General features: G+C 53.9%; 2 long non-coding RNA genes across 4 annotated transcripts in view; both read left to right on the top strand.

Moving 5' to 3' along the window:
• Nucleotides 1-15,339, top strand: part of LOC142066965 (uncharacterized) — a 196,536-nt gene that overhangs the window by 95,334 nt on the left and 85,863 nt on the right. Inside the window, exon 7 of the long non-coding RNA XR_012663841.1 lies at nt 7,342-7,451. This is a non-coding gene — a long non-coding RNA (uncharacterized LOC142066965). The remainder of the gene's footprint in view (nt 1-7,341; nt 7,452-15,339) is intronic.
• On the top strand, nt 1,378-7,330 carry LOC142066968 (uncharacterized). 3 transcript variants are annotated; one of them, XR_012663849.1, is made up of 4 exons: nt 1,378-1,676; nt 5,753-5,812; nt 6,809-6,963; nt 7,175-7,330. It is a non-coding gene; the product is annotated as an uncharacterized LOC142066968 (long non-coding RNA). The 3 variants fall into 3 exon arrangements; XR_012663847.1 differs by having other exon boundaries at nt 6,809-7,330; XR_012663848.1 differs by lacking the exons at nt 6,809-6,963; nt 7,175-7,330 and adding an exon at nt 6,598-6,732.

The raw sequence follows: 15,339 nt of genomic DNA on the forward strand, positions 1-15,339 counted from the left end.
GCCCTTGGAGAGACCCTTCTCCGAGCCCCGTGAGCCCCGGGGTGGGTGGGCTGCGGTGCCGTTCAACGCTGAATAGGCACGAAGGCCTATAAACAAAATGTATTTATATCGCACCCATACCCGGCAGCCAACCGCCGCTTTATTTACGTATTCTGCACCTCCTGCCGACGCTTTTAAACTTAGCCGATATTGCCGCAGTTTTCACTGACGGGGCAGGGGGCTGCCACGCTGCAGGGGGAGTGTCTGGGTGTCTCCCACGGACACAGACGTCCTCAGCTGGGTAGGGACAGGGTGAGAGCTGGAACAACTCTGCTGACATGTAAGAGCCGTCCCAGGGCAAGGCTCCTCGGTCTGGGGGCTGAAAGGCGAGCCACGCTGGGTGGTTGGTGTGGGAGTTGTGGAGCAAGTAGGGGGAAAAAAAACCAACAAGAAAAAACCATCCAAATGTTTCACAGCAGGTAGAAAGCTAGGCAGAAAGCAAACTGAATGCTGTAAAGACAAAAGCCGAAAGCCAGCTATGGACTGTACAAAAAGAGTCAGTGCCACGGAAGGAGGTTATTTCTTCAACTGACCATAGGAGGCTTTTTGTGAGAAAACACAACACCTTTCTGCTACGGCGCGGTACCGCAGCAGTAATGGGCCAGAGCGTGCGAGCGCCTTTGGCAGGATCGGTAACGGCCGGGGCACGGCCGAACGGCCAGCCCACCTTCCGCACAAGGAAAACACCATTCCCCTGGAACGCCACGCAGACCCAGGACAGGTAAGGCGGAGGCCGAGCCCAGGCGCCCCCATTGCCAAGGACCACCTTGGCCTTGCAGCGTCTCACGCTTCGGGGTGTTTTGCAGGCCGTGGCTAAGCTCAGGCCCCCTGCTCGTGGCTGCCCCCGGTCGCCCGGCGCCGGTCGGGCCCCAGCCCCCAGCGCGGTGCGGCGCAGAGCAGTGACCCAGCAGGGCGGCCCCCCGGGCCCCAGCCCCCCCCCCCCCCCCGCCTGCGGCCAGGCCCGGCGCCCGCCGGCCCCTTCCTCCTCTGCCCGCTCCCGTCGCAGACGGCTCGGTATGTGTCACGAGCGGCAGCCCCGTTCAGCAGCTCTCGGAGGGCGCGCGGCTGTGCCCGGCCGTGACCGGGGCCCGCAGGGGTTTCCCGCTCGCTCCGAGAAGGCGCTGGCCCCGAGCCGGGGCGTCCCGCCCCGCCCCGCCCGGCCCTCGGCGCCCTCGCGAGCTGAGCGCGGCCCGGCCAGCAGGGGGCGCTGGCGCTCACCGGCTGGGCGCGGGGGCGGTCCGGCGCGGGGGCGGGGCCGGTGGGGGCCGGTCCTTCCGGCCGCCCTCTAAGGGCCGCCCCGCGGGGCTCGGGCTTTCGGTGGCGCGTGCGCGTCGGAGCGGGGGCGGGAGCGGTGCGTGTGGAGGCCGAAGGGCCGGTGCGTGTGGCGGCCGGGTCGCGAGGCGTCCCTGTGCGGTGCCGGGGCCCCTCTGCGGCCCGGCGTGGGAAGCCCGCGGCCGGCGGAGCCTGCTCGGAGCTGGGCGGGGAGCGCCGCGGCGGTCCGGCCGCCGGCAGCCATCCCCTGCGGTGGCCGGCAGCCCCTCGGGACGCCTGGAGGCCTGGCGGTGCCCGAGCCTCGCCTGCGGCAGCCGCCTGAGAGAGCAGCGCGGCCGTGTCCGGGGGCCGGAGAGCGCTGGTGGGTGAGTTCGGGCAGCGGGTGGGTGTCCGTGTGAGGTGAGGCCTGGCGCGGGCCGGGGGGTATCTCCGTGCGGGTCGGGCCGGGGGCGGGGCGGGGGCCGGGCCCCGCAGAGAAGCCCCGGTCGGGCATCGTTCGCTTTTCCACAATGTAGGGCTCTCCCCGGTTATTTTTTGTGTACTGTGTTTTGGGTCACCTGAAAGCCTTTGGCCGGTTACGTTTGGTGCGGGGAGATGGCAGGTCTGGAGCCTGAAAGATCTCTGGTGGGGGGTGGGGGAGGTATTTCTTGCCTTAAAACTCTGAGCCCACCTCGTGTGTCATGTCGTGAGTCTCGTGACTGTGGCAAATGGCTGAGTCGGGCGTTTTCTGATAACTAACTTCTGAACGTGTGCGTGTGTAGGCACGGGGAGATTTGTGCAGTGTGACGGAGCCCCTTGTGCTTCTGTGCTAATGTCTACCTGTTCTAGACCTCCAGAGTTGGAAAGCCTTTGTTTAGTGCCTAGTTGTGCCTGCGTAACAAATGTTTTAGCTGCTGATGGGTTATACCTCTGCTGCGAACTTCTTGCTGGGTGGCTTGATTGTTTCTGGTTGTCCGTGTAAATCTAGGCAGCTATTTTCTGCCCGGTGGTGAAGCCTATCGCTTTGGATAACAAAGGGCAGGAGTGCAATAAAGAAAAAGGTGATTCGTCTGCTGCAGCTCCTTGGAAACAATTCGTTCCTTATTTTCTGCCCTTGGGCAGGCGTTGTGCTTTCCAGATAATGCAGCCTCTCCTGTGCCTGTCCACGCCGTGCATTTTGTCCTGCCCTTGCTTGAAAAGGCTCTCCTTGCCTTCCTCCCCTCTGCTGCAGTTGCCTTAATCTCTCGCTGCTGCTGCTGCTGCTGCTGGAAGAGGGATAAAGGGAGTGTTGTCGATCGGGTTGTTAAAAGCTTTTTCGCGGGCTGTAACGCGCGGGAAAGGGGGGCCGGGGGGGAGGATCAGTTTGCGGGGAAAATGGGAAACCAACATCACCTTCCCCTCCTACGGCGCAGCCCGGCCGCACGGCTCCCCGGGGATGCCCCTGCCCGCGGGTGTACCGTGTGTGCGCCCCCCGCGTGGGGCGGGGGACGACGACACCCCCCCACACACCGTCGGCGGCACTGGGGCAACCCCTGCCCCAGGGCTCCGCGCTCGTACCCGGCTCTCCCCGCTCCGGCACGGCACGGGGCTGGACGCACCGAGAAGACCCCGGAGCGGCTTCTCGCGTCCGGGCGAGAACAGGGCCCGGCCCCGAGCAGCAGAGCGGGCACCGCCGGTAGCTCGGAGGAGCGGGGCCGGCTCGGCTCGAGGCGTCAGAGCGAAAAGGGACGAGAACCGTCCCGGAGCGTCCGGGGGTTGGGGGGGTTGGCGGATGGTCCGGTGGCCGGGTTCGGCTCCGTGCCGGGCCGTGGGGCAGCCGGAGCCGCGCCAGAGCAGGTGAGGAGCCGCATGGCCGGGCGCGCTGTGGGTCGGCGGGTTTGGGCTGTGGGGTCTCCCGGTCCGCGGAGCCCCCGGGGGGGCGGCGGGGTGCGGGCAGCAGCGGCCCCGGGCCGAGCGCTGTCGTGGGTCGGTGGTTGGGTTTTGGGGCCGAGCCCGTGCCCGTCCCCGGGGAGTAGGGGCAGCCCCACCCGGCTCTCGACTGCTCCTCGTCGGGGTCGGGCGGCGGCGGCGGCGACCCCGGCGGGGGCTCCTGCGGTGCCGGGCGGGTCCCCCCTTGCCCGCGAGGCAGGCAGGGACCCCGGCTGCTGCCGCCGCGGTTTGCTGGAGGCGGGCCGGGCCCGGCCCCCTGTGGGGTTGGGGTGCGGGCCCGGCGCTGCCGGGGAAACGAGGCCTGCGAGAGCAGGAAGAAAGCGCTGCCGGGCCGGTGCTGGGCTGCCCCGCCGGGGTGCGGGGCCGGGCCCGCGCAGTTCAGTTCCCAAGGCCTCCCCGACAGTGCCCGCGTGGGCCGTGGGGGTGCAGGGCTGCGGGGTGGCTGCGCTCTCCGCGGCCCTGAGCGTTGCCCGTGGGGACTGCGGAGGGGGCCAGGACGCAGCCAGGTTCAGCTGGTTTGGTCCCTGAGCGTGGAGAGCACAGCTCTTCTGTTCCTGGGCCTTGAGAGCAGGCTCCTGTGGCTGACGCCGGGGCCCTGAAACAGATCGAGTCGTGCGTTTTGAGGGCCTGAGCGAGGGGACTAAGTGGTGTGGTTTTGGGCTGAGGAGCAGAGGTCAAGTGCTGCGCTTTTGGGACTTGAGAACAGGCTCAGCAGCTGGGCTTTTTGGCTCAGAACCGGTCCCAAAGTGAGCTGGTTTGGGGGCCAAAAGCAGAAGCCGGTTTGGCTGCTTGTGGGGGTGGCGTGGGGGCATCGGGGGCTGCAGGGGAAAGCAAGGGTTGGGCAGGGTACGAGGACCCTCCCCGGAGGTGGGGGTCCGGTCACATCGGACCCCGAAGTTCGGGAGGCCGGCATGCACCAGAGCGAACTCGCCACCTGAGGCGGGTCTCTGGAGGAAGGGTGCTTTTTGGATCCAGCGCAGCGCACCCTCTTTGGGTCCAGCTCTTCATTCTGCGCTGCTTAGAAGAGTTATTAACCAATTAATTAAACATACAAACTAAGTCACAACAGCTCTATCGGCTCCATCGTGGTTTGGAGCTCTGAATCGGTTTCATTTGGTGTCTAACACATTTTTTCCCCGAGGAGAGGCTACGTTTCAAGTTAATTAGTTTTCTCACAAGTGTGTCAGTCGATAAAATTGAGTTACGATTATTAAAACCACAAAGGTGACAGGAGTCTCACGGATCGGGTCTATTTCTGAAAATGTATTCATCCCATGCAAATGTCATCGGGATACAGATCATCTGCACTTCATGCTCTGACAAGACAAGATGCTGAGACAGGGATGAGCTCCAAAAGGACTACTGAAAAGAAAAAAAACCCAGGCACTTCATGAAGTCATGGGGGGTTTTTTTGTTTGCATTTGGGGGGGCGGGGTGGCTTTAACAAAAGAGTGCAGTGTTGGCTGGCAGCAGCCTGCAGAGCATTTTTGCTGCCTGATCTCTCCTGTTCTTCTCTTCCACTCCTCTTTCAGGGCTGTAATTGTCATTTGGATAGTTTTAGAAGAGCAGTTAAGTTCCTCGCCTGTGTCTCAATGTGCTGGTAATACCAGGAAGGTGAATGCTTGAACCGGTCGGGCGGGTGGGAATAACTTGGCTGCAGGTAGAACTTCTGAGGGAAGACCAGCAAAACCAGGAAGCAAATAGCAAGTTCCCAAAAAATGTGCGGGTGTCAAACACATAAAAGTTTTATTGCCGAATGTTTTGTTTTTGGCAATATGTTCCAAATGCCTATTTTTGGTAAACATAACTTTTCAGGAGATTCAGGGTTGTGTGTGGCAAAACATGTCCCTCTGTTTTTGTGTCCTGCCGCACAAACGGCCGGCGGCAGGGCTCTCGTTCCCTGCTCTCGCTATTGCCACAGCAGGGCTGCGATATTTAGACCTAAGGGATGGGTTTAGGAATGGAAGGAGAGAGAACGCCTGTGTTCTGTAAGGGCTATGAATGCTGACCCTTTGCCTCCGTCTGCCGCTTTTCCTGTGCGGGTGATGAAGCCGTTTTACTTTCCTCTGTTGTTCCTGGTCTAAGTAGTTGCAAGGCTGTCGCCGCTGTGGGTGTGCAATTTGTGTTGCTGTGTTTCTGTGGAGTCCTAGCTACGGCTCGCTTCTAGTGTGGCCAAGCGTCAAGGTAGGGCTTTCAGCTTAAAGCTTCAGAAGCGCTGCGCGCCCAGATGGGTGTAGGTGAAACTGCTGTTGCGCCTGCAGCTGTGCTCGCAGGGATGCTGGGTGGCTCCGCATCAAACCGGCGAGGTGCGCGTGGACCTCCGTCGGGCTGCGCCCTGGGTGCGCGAGCGTGCCGTGTTTTTGCTGTTCCGGCTTGTATGTGCGAGGGCTTAACGTTTGATTTAATGCATTTCCTTTAACGGCAGGCTGTAGTTGGGCTCTAGATGGTATTCCTACGTGGGCGCAGGAGCTGTGGAATGGTTAAGCTGTTGCTGTGCCTCCAGGTGACTTGTTCAGTAACACTGTTTTTCCAGGTGCAGATGGATGAGTCGTGCAGGGCAACGGAGGAGAGCCCAGGGGAGCGCTGTAAGAAGGTGAGTCTGTGTGTAGTACTGGAGGGAAGATGTGACTGATGGCTATAGGGCTCCATTACGGGTTTTACTCTTTTTTTTTTTTTTGTGATCCGAGGGTGCTAAGCGATGAGCCGAGCGTGATGTGGGCCCTGGAGGTGAGTCAGGCAAGGTGACCGGTGCTTGGTGGGCTGGAGTAGGTGTTCTTTTTCAGGTTATTCAGGGTTTTTTCTCCTTCTCTTCACTTTCCCATCCCAATTTGGGGCCGATTCCCTCAAACAGGGACTTCCCCCTGTGGGGCTGCTTATGCAGCCTGGGAGCTGCTGCGTGGGCACAAAAATACCTCAAGCCCCTTGACTCTGGGCCTGCAATGAGGGGTGAAAAAAGAGAAAGAATTCTGGTGGAAAGAAAACAACTTAGGGCTTCTGGGAAAGCCAACTCCAGCTGGATTTGTGCGGCTGGAAAGGAAAAAAAAGGGGGTGGGGGGAAGGAACAACCACCTAAAAGCACCCACCAACCATTCTCATGCACAAAACCGAAAGTGAAAATGACCATTTTTTGTAGGGCAAAAGCACAAAAAATCCCCACAGAACTCAGTAGTTTGGAAAAGCAACCCCAATTATTACATTATGTAAAGAAGGCGGGGGAAAAAAAAAAAGAAAACCAAACCAAAACCCGATCACAACCCTGATGCCACATGCCTACAAGCAGTTCCTGGGGCTTATTCTGTGGGGGTGGGAACCCAACCTTGTTCCCCAGGTTTGCTGTGCTGCTTCTCCTCCCTCGAGACACTTTGCTGTTTGGTGCAGAGGCAATGAACGGTGCTGCTGGGGCTGCGAGGGGGAAAGGTGCAGAGGAATAGAAGCTCTGTGGATGCAGCCAAGTTACGGTTTCTGGATGGTATTAATCGAGAAGAGTAATTCAGAGAATGCTGCTGCCCAGCGACCAGAATTGGGTACTGAGCCCGGGAGCCGCGCACGCGCGGTGGCGTCCCTGTGATCCCCATTGCTCTCTCCGCAGGTAACAGCCCTGCGATGCTGCGGTGCCTGCGAGGTGATGCCGCCGTGCTCATTGCTGCTTCCTGGTAAGGAAAGGCCTCCTCTGCTCTTGCTGCAGCGTGGTGGTGTGTCGGACACGATTCCCTGTGTCGGGTGAGGCCTAGGGCTGCCGGCGAGGTGAGCGAGCCCCTTTGGTGGGTGCAGGGGTGTCTCCTTGTGTGCCTGTACTACTGGGGCTGGTGGGATGGGAAGCTTCGAATGACCCGCCGAGGCAGGCTTCTGGTATGCTAAAGGCGAGCGGGTGAGGGCAGCCCTAGGAGTTACCCGGAGCTGATAGAAGGGAAGAGGGAAAGGAGGAGGAGGATGGTGACCTTTTCCCCCTGCCCAGGGTGCAGAAGATGGCCGACTCCCCAGCTCACCAGAGCTCCCCCTCAGCCTCCCCTGGCCCCCCTTGACCCATGTGGCTGCCCCCAGCTCCAGCACAAGCAAGCTAGGCTACGTGCCTAGGAAGCCTCATCTCGTAAGAGCTGTAAGACACCCACGTATTCTCTTCAGGTGGAGGACGGCCTAGAGTGTGGAGCTGCAGAAGAGGCAGGGAGGAGAGAAGGGGAAAGAAGCATCTGAACGGCTAAATTGTGCCAGCAGCGCTGAGAGCGAGAGTCGCGGTGAGTCCTGGGCCACTGGGGCCCCGTTGCCTCTCTTGTGCGTCCTGGGCCCTCCCTGTCTCTCCCCTGGCCCCCTCTCTTTCCTTACCTGCTGCAAAATTTACTTTTTTTTTTGTGCCCCCCCCCCCCGCACCTTCTTTCTCCATCTCGCTCTGAGTGGCTCCCTGCCTCCCCGTCTTTTCAGTCCTCCCTCTCTCTGTCCTGTAGCCTGTGGCTCCTTTTTCTTTCTCTGCCTCTCTCTGCCTGGCTCTGGCTCCGTTTTTTTTTTTTTATTCCTCCTGCTCTGTCCTGTAGCCTGTCGGTGTTTTGTCTTTCTCTGGCTCTCTTGATCTGACTCCCTGTGTTACCGAAAAACGCGTTAAAATCGGAAACGACTCCTCAACACCAATTTAGTATTAAAGAGCAGGCATTCTTTATTCGCGGTGCCGGATGCACGGGGGATCGCTCCTCCTGGCGTGCGTACCTCATGCACCTTTCCCGTACAATTTGTAGATCAATGTTTTACGTATTCATACATATTCATTATTGTCCTGTCTGCTGATTGGTACAAACTTGCTCGTTCCGTATGTAAATCGCTGCGCAGGCTCGGTTGTCCTCTTCCGTTGTTCTCTTCTGTTACTTGGGTCGGTGGTGGTCTGTGAGTCGGTGGTCGCGATCTCCCCCTGCCAGAATTACCTTTTAGCTTCTCGGCTCTTAATCTTGGCAGTCTTGGCTAGTTTTCTCAGTCCGCTAAGCGAAACCGCGTTTTGTCATCCTTTTCTGACAGAAGCACGTTGTCTGTTGTTCTGTTCGCATTAACGATCGCCTAGGGACTAAAATGCAGATCAACAGATACGCTGATTCGTACGCTCCATGTTCCCGTAATGGAACACCGTCTCTGGTTGATTTCATCGCTTTGGTTACATTTCCCCCGTATGGAAGTTCTGAAATAATAATTTTCTCAATACTTCCATCCTAGATCAATAATATTCCACTATGTCAGTTTAGTGTTTGCTTCATGTTCTGAAATTTTTCACTTGATTGTGGTCTCCAGGGTGTATGCAGGTCCCATTTTCTACCCAAAATTTTATTAATTTGTTGAACTACCTCTGCAAAAAAATGTGTTGCTCTATCAGAGGACGTTCCCGTTGGCACTCTAAATCTTGGTATTATTTCTTTCAGCAACGTTTTAACTACTACTCTAGCTTTGTTGGTGCAGCACGAGAAAGCTTCTGGCCATCTAGAAAATTTGTCAATCAGCACTAACAAATACTGCTATATCTATTTTGTCTGGGTAACTCAGAGAACTTAATTTGCTAATAATTTCCGGGAGAATTTTTTGTTTTGTTACTCCTAAAGGTTGTTTCCTTTGGTTCAGGGGATTATTTCTAGGACAGATTGGACACTTAGCTACTATGGGTTTAACTATTCTTGTCACGCCTACACACGCTACAGATGTTTTTAAACTCAAAACCGTAGCGTCTACACCCTAATGTGTTTGCTCATGGTTTTCTTTTGCAAGTTCTGTCATAACTTGTGGGGTTGTTATTATTATTACTTGTTTTTCTGGTGTTACCTACCATCTCTCTGTGTTTTGTGATGCTTCCAATTGTTCTGCTAATTGCTCATCCAATTTATTATATCTCGGTTTCAACTTTGGAATTCTGATCTGTTTTACTGGTACTAGCGCAAGGATACCTTGCTCTGCAGTCCTCTTTGCAGCTTTATCGGTCAGTCGTTTGCTTATGTTTACAGCCGTCTGGCCAAATTGATGAGCTTTGCAACGCTTTACCGCCGCTTCTTTTGGTTTCTGCACGTCTTCCGGAAGTTGGAGAACTTCTTCTTTATGCTGTATTGATGATTCTTGGGCTGATGGCAGTCCTTTCTCTTTCCCAATAGCTCCATGATCGTGGATCACACCAAATGCACGTTTGGAATCAGTCTAGATATTTATCCTTTGTCCTTCTGCCATTCGCAGAGCTCGCTTCAATGCTACCAATGCTGCTTTCTGTGCTGAGGTGTTTGCAGGCAGCACCCCTGACTCCATTCCCTCGGTGGCGATAACGGCAGCATATCCGGCCATTCGCTTCTCTTCTCGCCCAGAGCTTCTTCCATCTGTAAACAACTCCAGATCAGGATTTTCCCAGAGGTTTGTGTCTCAGGTCTGGTCTGCTGGAATAGACTTGTTCAATAGTTAGCAAGCGATCGTGTTCGAAATTGTCCGTAAGGTTTTCTGTTGTTAAAAACATAGCAGGATTCAGTATAGCAGTAGTCTTCGATTCCACATCGTCTTGTTCTAACAGAACAACTTGATATTTCAACATTCTGCGAAGGGATAGCCAACGACCCCCCTTTTGTTCTAAAACAGTCACCGCTATGTGCGGGACACATACTGTCATCTTCTGTCCCATTGTTAACTTTGGGGCTTCCCGGATCGGCAGCGCTGTTGTTGCTACTGCCCGTAAACACCTAGGCCGTCTTTTACTCACGTGGTCGAGTTGTTTGGAGAAGTAGCCAACAGGTCTCTTCCAGGTTCCCAGTCGCTGCATCAGCACTCCAAGGGCTAAATGTTGTCTTTCGTGGACAAACAACTCAAAAGGTTTAGCGAAATCAGGTAGGCCTAATGCAGGGGCCATCATCGAGGCTCTTTTCAGTTCTTTGAATGCCGTTTGGCATCCGGGCGTCCAGGTTAAATATTTATCCTTTTCAGTCTTTCAATGCCTCAAATAATGGTTTTACATACAGTCTGTAGTTCAGAATCCAGAGCTGATGCTATTTCATTGTTTTCAGAAAAGCTCTCAGTTCCTTCGGGCCGCTAGGTTCGGGAATTTGACAAATAGTTTCTTTCTTTTCACTTTCTAATTGTCTTTGTCTTTGAGATATTTCAAATCCTAAATAAATGGCTGCTTCTTTTCCTATTTGGGTTTTGTTTCTGGAAACTCCGCATCTTCCTTGGCCCAGAAAATTTAAAAATTTCAAAACATTTTTCTTTACTTTGTGCCGCTATCAGAATGTCATCCGCATTCTGTAACAATATGCCTCTCCCTGGGTTCTGTTTTTTCTATATCTCTAATTTTTTTTTGCCAGCTGAGTCTCAAGTATCGTAGGACTAATTTTAAATCCTTGTGGAAGTACGGTCCATGTTAGCTGTGTCTTTCATTCTGTGGTGGGGCTTTCCCATTCCAAAGCAAATAGGCTTTGACTTTTTATGCCTGAAGGTATGCAAAAGAAGGCGTCCTTCAAATCTAGTACAGTAAACCATTTATGTTCCTCCTTTAAAAGAGGTCAGTAAAGTGTATGGATTAGCTACTACCGGATGTATATCTTGGACCACCTGATTTATAGCCCTTAAATCGTGAACTAGCTAATACTCTTTGCCTCTAGATTTCTTTACTGGCGACACAGGAGTACTATATTCTGATTCACATTCCACTAAAAGCTCATATTCTGAAAAATTTTATAATTAACTTCTGTGATCGTTTTCGAGCCTCTCGCTTAATAGGGTATTGTTTTTGTCTTACTGGCTTGGCTCCAGGCTTTAAGGTTACTTTTACCGGCTCTGCCCACTTAGATCGCTCCGGAGCTCCGCTCGCTCAAACCAAAGGAATTACTACGTTTTCCACTTCCTCGGGAACCTGTTCCTCCCTGGAGGAATCCTGTAACATAAACGCTCTCGCCTCTGTGGCTTTTGATTCTGGTATTAGTGATTTAATCTCTCCATCTTTAAAAGTTACTTGAGCATCTAATGGACTTAATAGATGTCGTCATAACAGAGGCAGTGGACATTCAGGCATAGACAAACTGGTGAGTTGCCCATTGCTTCTCCAATTTAAACTTTAATGGCTCTGAGAGGGGCTAATTTTTCTTTGCCCTGTTGCGCTAACAACATCTACTGATTTATGATCAAATTTCTCTTTACGTGTATTCAATACCAAATAAGTGGCTCCCGTATCTACCAAAAATTCTATTTCTTCATTCCGTAGCTTCAGTGTAACCAGGTGTTCAGCTAGGGTTGATTCCCCTGGTCTCCTTCATGCCAAGCTACTTCAAGCATTTAACCCAGATCTCTGGATTCAGGTTGTTCTAGTTTCTGAAGGTTGTTTTCTCTCCCCCCGCCCCCATCTGGGGCTGATTGTCTTATGAATATAGAGACCAACTGAATTGCTTTTTCTGGTTTTTCTGGGTTCAAATGAGTATATTTTCTGGTGGTCACCTTCATTCTTTCCATAAAGGCTGAAGGGGACTCACTTAATTCTTGTCTCACTTCATAAATTTTGACCAATTTATTGCTTTTGGCATTGCTTGTCTTACTCCAAATAAAATCTCTCTCTGACATCTAGTCAACATTCCCCTGGGTCCTGGCTGATTAGGGTCCCACTCGGGATTTGTAGATGGAAAATTCTTATTAATTGTTCTCTGTAAATTCCTGTTAGCATGTGCTCCCTGCACCTGCCTTCTGGCTGTATTCAATACTATTTTCTTGTCAGTTTCATCAAGTGAAGTATCCAGTATCACAAGTAGAGCAACACTCTTTCAAGTTCTCACCACGTTTTCTTCTTTTCAGAAACATTGCCGTAGAATCCTGTGGACATACCTCACGCTGTTTCTGCTGCTCGGGATGATTCCACAGTGTAAAGAACAAATCAACATATGCCACTTCTTCACATTTGCCTTCCCTTTTTACAAAACAACATTAATTGCAAGATGGTACGATATTGCAATGTCTCCATGTTCTGGCCATTTGTGCCCACCTTCCAATTGATACGTTGGCCACCAATGATTGCAATATTCAATTAATGGTTTCCGAGTTAGTGGGTCACCGCCCCCGATGTCTTTCCAGTGCTTCAAAATACATCCCAAAGGTGTTCTCTGTGGGATAGGTTTCCTACTCAGTAATGCTCCCGTCCCCCAGTCGACTATTAGTTGTGATTGTGCGCTATCGCAAATAGTAGTCAGAGGGACTCCAAGCCCCGTTAGAAGTCTCACTGGGAATCCGCCACTGGGATCTGTAGCCCCCTGCTAGATATCCCTGGAGACTTCAACCCCCTGTTGAAGACCCCCCTACCCTCGGGTCCCGCTCCACAGGCTTTCGCCTAGCAGAGACTTACCAACCGAGGTACCTCTTGGCCCCGACCCTGCGTGGCTTTCGCCGCGCCTTACGGGCAGGCCTGTGGGACTCAAACCCGCTATCCTATCCTATGTGGGAAACTAACCCCACGTATTATTCTACCTAAGTTTCTTCTTCAAAGAATGCCTTGTTCACCTCAATCCAGGGGATCTTGCTCAGAATTCTCTGGCCCGGGGATCGGAAGCTCTCCCGGAGAATTCCTCGGGGCCGGCTGCAGGTCCCACGATCCCACGGATTCGTCGAGATTCAAAAGCAGGTTCCCACCTGGGGTGCCAAAACTGTTACCGAAAAACGCGTTAAAATCGGAAATGACTCCTCAACACCAATTTAGTATTAAAGAGCAGGCATTCTATATTCACGGTGCCGGATGCACGGGGGATCGCTCCTCCTGGCATGCGTACCTCACGCACCTTTCCCGTACAATTTGTAGATTAAAATTTTACATACTCATACATAGTCATTATTGTCTTGTCTATCGATGGGTACAAACTTGCTCGTTCCGTATGTCAATCACTGCGCAGGCTCGGTTGTCCTCTTCCGTTGTTCTCTTCTGTTACTTGGGTCGGTGGTGGTCTGTGAGTTGGTGGTCGCGATCTCCCCCTGCCGGAATTACCTTTTAGCTTCTCGGCTCTTACTCTTGGCAGTCTTGGGTAGTTTTCTCAGTCTGCTAAGCGAAACCGCGTTTTGTCATCCTTTTCTGACAGAAGCACATTGTCTGTTGTTCTGTTGACATTAACGATCGCCTAGGGACTAAAATGCAGATCGACAGGTGCGCTGATTCGTACGCTCCATGTTCCCGTAATGGAACACCGTCTCTGGTTGGTTGATTTCATCGCTTTGGTTACACCTGTTCCTGTTGTTCAGTGTCTTCTTTTTTGGCTTTGTGTGATTCTCTCTGTGATTCTGTTTTTCTCTGCCTCGCTTTTCCCAGCTCCCCGTCCCTCACTTTTAATGCCCGTTATCCTTCACCAGCTCACTCTCCCTTGGTTGCCATCCCCGTTTCTGAATTCCTGCTTTGCCACGTAGCCCGTGACTTTTTTCTTAATCTCTCTCTGTCTGCCTCAATGCTGCCCCCGCGCTTTTTAATTCGTCTTCTCTGCTCTGTACCCTGCTACTGTTCTTGCCTTTCTGAGTTCTTCTCTGTCCAGCTCCCTTTCCCTATTCATGAATTCCTGTTCTTCCTGCACCCGCCGCTGTTCCCTGTGATCTCCGTCTCTCTCTGTCCAGCTCCCTGTCCCTAGGTTTTAATTCCTGCCTCTGCCCGCTGTAGCCTGTCTAGATGTTTCTCTCGGCCTCTCTCTCTCTCCGGCTCCCTCTCTCTGTGTTCTAATTCCACGTTCTATGTCACGTGGACCCGTGCTATTTGTTTGTCCTCATCTCTCTCTGTCCAGCTCCTTGCTGCGATATTTTATTTCCTCATTTCCTCCCTCTCTCTTTGTAGCCCATTGCTGTTGGTTTGTTTTTTTTTTTTTCCACTTGTTTCTTCATGTGTCTCTGTCTGCCTCCCAGTCCCTGATCTTTAATTCCTCCTTCCCTGTAGGCCGCTGTTCCTTTTTTCCATTCTACGTTGTGTTCTCTTTGGTCTCGTGTTCTTATTCATTGATTCCCTCCTCGCTGCCCTGTGGCTTGTCCCCATTTTATTGTTGCTTCTCTCTCCCTCTCTCTGGCTTCTTGCCCCTGTTTTTAAAATTCCTCCCTCTCTTCTCTCTTCCCTGTTGGCCGTGTGATCGTCAGCCTTTCTCCATCTCTTTCTGCCCAGCTCTCTGTGTCTATTCATTAATTCTTCCCTCTCTGCCCTGTAGCCTGTAGCTTCTGTCCTTTCTCCATCTTGCTGTCCCTGGCTCCCCCGTGACCCTATGCTAGAATTGTTTCTCTCTTCTCTCCGTACGCATTGCGATTCCTTTTGGTCTCTGTCTCCCTTTGGTTTTTTCCTTTTTTTTTTTTTCTGGCTCCCTGTCCCTAATTCTTAATTCTCTGCCTTCTCGTGCCCCATGGTTTGTGCTGTGGGGTTCCCTCGCCGTTCCCTCGCAGTTCCCTCCAGTCCATACTGGGCTATATTGGTCTAGTCCACACTGGGCTATATTGGTCTAGTCCACACTGGGCTATATTGGTCTAGTCCACACTGGGCTATATTGGTCTAGTCCACACTGGGCTATATTGGTCTAGTCCACACTGGGCTATATTGGTCTAGTCCACACTGGGCTATATTGGTCTAGTCCACACTGGGCTATATTGGTCTAGTCCACACTGGGCTATATTGGTCTAGTCCACACTGGGCTATATTGGTCTAGTCCACACTGGGCTATATTGGTCTAGTCCACACTGGGCTATATTGGTCTGTCCCGGCTTCCTCCCACTTCTTTCCCAGTGCCTCACAGTAGGTCCCGGTTCTGTCCGTGGGATGAACGGTGAGGGGGGCGGCCCCCCGGGCCCCAGCCCCCCACCCCCGCCTGGGGCCAGGGCCCCGCGGCCGCTGGCCCCTTCCTCCTCTGCCCGCTCCCGTCGCAGACGGCTCGGTATGTGTCACGAGCGGCAGCCCCGTTCAGCAGCTCTCGGTGGGCGCGCGGCTGTGCCCGGCCGTGACCGGGGCCCGCAGGGGTTTCCCGCTCGCCCCGAGAAGGCGCTGGCCCCGAGCCGGCGTGTCCCGCCCCGCCCCGCCCGGCCCTCGGCGCCCTCGCGAGCTGAGCGCGGCCCGGCCAGCAGGGGGCGCTGGCGCTCACCGGCTGGGCGCGGTGGCGGGGCCGGTGGGGGCCGTTCCTTCCGGCCGCCCTTTAAGGGCCG

This window comes from Phalacrocorax aristotelis, chromosome 20, assembly GCF_949628215.1.
Source record: "Phalacrocorax aristotelis chromosome 20, bGulAri2.1, whole genome shotgun sequence".
In the NCBI taxonomy this organism is placed as follows: domain Eukaryota; kingdom Metazoa; phylum Chordata; class Aves; order Suliformes; family Phalacrocoracidae; genus Phalacrocorax; species Phalacrocorax aristotelis.